Below are 4,463 nucleotides of genomic sequence, written 5' to 3' on the forward strand. Positions count from 1 at the left end.
CATTGGTCCCTGGAGGATGGTGCAGGTTCAATCTGTAACCTTCAGTCAGTGACAGCAAAGGCGGGCCTGCCTGTGCATCCTATCCCATTCTCCAGTCGAACCCATGGATAATCTGACCTGACTTTAGCCCACTCGACTCACTCCTTTAGATCCTGGAGGTGGTCCAACAGACACCAGAATCCTCCTCTGGCCACAGGCCCTATCAAGAGCTGAAAGAGAGGGGGCCGGCTCGGTGGCTCAGGCGGTTAGAGCTCCACGCTCCTAACTCCGAAGGCTGCCGGTTCGATTCCCACATGGGCCAGTGGGCTCTCAACCACAAGGTTGCCAGTTCAATTCCTCGAGTCCTGCAAGAGATGGTGGGCAGCGCCCCCTGCAACTAAGATTGAACACGGCACCTTGAGCTGAGCTGCGGCTGAGCTCCCAGATGGCTCAGTTTGTTGGAGCACGTCCTACGAGGTTGCCGGTTTGACTCCCGCAAGGGATGGTGGGCTGCGCCCCCTGCAACTAGTAATGGCAACTGGACCTGGAGCTGAACCGCACCCTCCACAACTAAGACTGAAAGGACAACAACTTGACTTGGAAAAGAAAAAAGTCCTGGAAGTACACACTGTTCCCCAATAAAGTCCTGTTCCCCTTCCCCAATAAAATAAAATTAAAAAAAGGTTGCTGTGTCTTCCACATCCCAGGTCATGTACCCAAGGCACAGTGGCTACTAATATGTTAAAAAACAACAACAGCAACACTGAAAGAGAGAGCCCAGGGCCGATTCCACCTCCTTGGGGACCCAGGAACACATAGTTGCCCTCTGAACATCTGATTCTCCAAAGCGCAGGAAAGTGAGAATACTTTCGGATTGAGAGGTATTATGCAAAATATAGCTCCCAATATATGACACTATCTCTGAAGTGACAAGTAGCCAAGGGTCCACAGGAAAGTACCCCATGGGCCAACTCTGCTGTCTTCTCTATGACCTTCTTCCCAGCCCAGCCATACACGTTTGTTCTGTTCTTGGTGATGGTACCTTCATTCCCCTGCTACTAGAGTCAGGGCTTGGGGAGTCATTCTGGATGCCTCCCTCCCCCCCCCCCCCACCACACCTCCTTTCAAATTTCATTTCCCAAAGTGTCTTCCATCTCAAGTTTTTCCTCCATCACCATGCAGGTTTTGTTCTCCCCTTCCCCAAAATTCACAAGTTTCCTTCTGGTCTCTTGGCCTCCTGTATTTCCCCTCCAGCTCTTTCCTACACTGGCTTCAGAGGGACCATGTCAATACCTCTGTGACTGTGCCACTTTCTTGCTCAAGAACTTTCCATGGCTCCCCATTGCCTTCAGATAAAGCTCAAGCCCATCACTTGTCTGTCTCCCCCCAATGCTTGAACTAGTTGAGCATCAGGACTGATTCAAATATTTTTATGTTAGTTTGCAAATGAACAAGGGAATAAATGAAATGAGTGAAGGTGTGTGGTGCTTCTCTTACCTCATCTGAACCTTTTTCTGCTCCTGGTGCCCATCCACATCCCTAGCAGGCCACTTCCATGAAGGTCCCAAGGCCATGGCTATGAGGGACCTGCATTTCCAGTGCAGACGACTGCATGGGCCCAGGGGGCAGGACTCGGGGGCCCTGGTCCTTCTTTGCGGCCTCACTTGGGCAAGGTCCTCACCTCCTCTGAGCCTCAGGGTTCATTTGCCATGTGCAGAAATGGGGCTGGATGACCTCAAAGAGTCAATCACAGCAGACTGTGAGTCTAAAGTCCCCTCTTCTGGGCTTTGGCCTTTTGTTCTCGCCACAGGCTTCCTGTGTAACCTTTTTCTGCCTTCCTTCATCTGCAGCTTTCTCCTCCCTCTGAGGGACCCTAAAAGGCATGCTTGCCCAGGGCCTGAAGAAGGGGTGTCACTGAGGCCGCTGCTGCTGCTGCCCATGCTGTGGAGACGTGAGTGAGCCAAGGGGAGAGGGGACCCCACTTGGGGAGACCCGGGAGCTCCAGGCTGAGTTTCTCCCTCTCCCAGGACCCCTGGCTCAGAACCTGAAGTACGGGCTAGACCTACAGGAGTCTGTGATAATGCAGGAGGGCCTGTGTGTCTTTGTACCATGCAAATATTTCTACCCCAATATTACCTCTGGACCTCTCCACTGGTTTTGATTCCAGAAAGGGGTGGATATGCATGGTGATCCTCTAATGGCCACAAACAAGCCAAAACAGAAGCTGCAGGAGACGACACAAGGCTGATTCTTCCTCCGCAGGGATCCTCAGACCAACAACTGTTCCCTGACCATCAGAGACGGCAACCTGAGGGATGGTGGGACACAGTTCTTTCAAATGGAGAAACCCTTCATGAACTACTCATATTTAGATAAGATGCTCCCTCTGAAGGTGACAGAGATGGTAGGGATCCAAGAAAAGGCCCTAGGGTATGGGGTGCCAGAAATAGAAAAATGAAGGTTCTGTTCCTCTTGGGGCTGGGGCGAGAATAGCCATGACAAGACCATGGGGGCAGGTTGACAACACACCAAGGGGCCCTAACCTCTTCTCTTTGCTCACCAACCCTGACCCACACACCTCACATCATCATCCTGGGTACCCTGGAGTCTGGCCACCCCAGGAACCTGACCTGCTCTGTGCCCTGGGCCTGTGAGCGGGGCGCGTCCCCCATCTTCTCCTGGACCTCAGCTGCCCTCACCTCCCTGGGCCCCAGGACCCTCCTCTCCTCCATGATCACCCTCACCCCTTGGTCCCAGGACCACGGCACTAACCTCACCTGTCAGGTGAAGTTCCCTGCAGCTGATGTGACCGTGGAGAGAACCATCCAGCTCAACATCAGGTGTGAGAGCTGGGCCAGGACGCCCGGGTTCCTAAGGGGTAGAGCCAGGGCAGAGCTGGACCAGGGCTTGAAATTGGGGTCCTGATAGTTCACCAGGAAGGGAATGCTCTTACCTGTTTCCATGGCTCATGGGGGGAAAAGCTCAGTGTCCACCCATCCATCACCATGGATGTAAAGGCTGCCATATCCGTCTGTCGCAGATACTCAACAGAACACAGCCATCAGCATTTTCCAAGGAAACAGCACAGGTAAGAAAGGACCTCTTCTCTCCAGGGCTGGGATAGATGCAGGGTCTAGTTGGTCTCAGAGCTCCAATTGGCTGGAGAATAAGTGTGATATATACAAGAAGCCAGACACTGAGGACAGATGCGGAGAGAGCACAGGTGGAAAGGCCCCACAAAGCTCAACTCCCTGAAGTTAATCTTTTGCTTGCTCACAGCTTTCTGTGACCATATCCAAAGGAAACTCGCATCCCTCTCGCTTCACCATTCTCTGATGTTTTACCTCCTCCAGCTTCCCCAGGCTCATCTTTGGCCCATAACTGCATTAGTATGCCATACCCCTGTCCTGAGCCCTCTGTCTTCCATCCACTGGACAGCATGGGCAGCTCCAGGGAAACCATCTGGGCCACTTCTGGAGGCCTGAGACTGGGACTCTGCCAGTCCCCTTCCTTCTCAGAGCTAGTGTGGACATCGCAGGATGAAAGAGACTCCAGCTTGCTCACCTCATGTCTCCTCTCTGTCTCTCTGTCTCTCTGTCTCTCTGTCTCTCTGTCTCTGTCTCTGTCTCTGTCTCTGTCTCTCTCTCTCTCTCTCTCTCTCTCTCTCTCTCTCTCTCTCTCTCCTTTCTCTCTCTCTCTGTCACCCTCTCTTTGCACTTCTCTCCCCAAAGCCTTCGAGATTCTGCAAACCACTTCGCCCCTTCCCATACTGGAGGGCCAGGCTCTGCGGCTGCTCTGTGCTGCTGACAGCAACCCCCCTGCAGAACTGAGCTGGTTCCGGGGGTCCCCATCTCTGAACACCACCTCCATCTCCAGCACCGGTATCCTGGAGCTATCTCGAGTGGAGATTGCAGAAGAAGGAGAGTTCACCTGCCAAGCCCGGCACCCGCTGGGCTCCCCAAATGTCTCTCAGCCTCTCTGTGGTCTGTGAATGTGGGGACCCCTGGGGGCAGGACCCCTGCGTGCTGGGGAGCGCAGAGGCACCGCTGACCCTTCTCCTCCCTCCCCACAGACCCCCCACAGCTGCTGGGACCCTCCTGCTCCTGGGAGGAAGAGAGTCTGCACTGCAGTTATTCCCCCAGAGCCCAGCCCACCCTTCTGTGCTGGCAGCGGGGAGAGGGAGGGGAACCTCAGCAATGCCTCCTTCAAGGTCACCTTCAGCTCAGAGGGTCCCTGGGCCAACAGTTCCCTGAGCCTCAGCGAGGGGCTCAGCTCCAGCCTCAGGCTCAGCTGCAAGGCTGGGACCCAGAGTGCCACTGTCCTGCAGCTGCCAGATCAGGGGGTCTGCTGGGGACTGATGTCTGGGTGAAGAGGAGCATAGACCCCTGTAGGAGTTTCCTACGGCTGCCATAACAAAACACCTCACAGCTGTGGAGGCTGGAAGTCTGAGGTCAAGGTGTCGGCAGGGTTGGTTCTGTGGCTGT

At 54.4% G+C, this 4,463-nt stretch overlaps 1 pseudogene; it reads left to right on the forward strand.

The window, feature by feature from the left end:
* Positions 1–2,176: 2,176 nt before the first annotated feature.
* LOC109438397 (sialic acid-binding Ig-like lectin 5) lies at positions 2,177–4,348 on the forward strand (annotated as a pseudogene).
* Positions 4,349–4,463: the final 115 nt, after the last annotated feature.

The sequence above is a fragment of the Rhinolophus sinicus genome, chromosome 8 (genome assembly GCF_057876585.1).
Source record: "Rhinolophus sinicus isolate RSI-liver-muscle chromosome 8, RSI-T2T, whole genome shotgun sequence".
Classification (NCBI taxonomy): domain Eukaryota; kingdom Metazoa; phylum Chordata; class Mammalia; order Chiroptera; family Rhinolophidae; genus Rhinolophus; species Rhinolophus sinicus.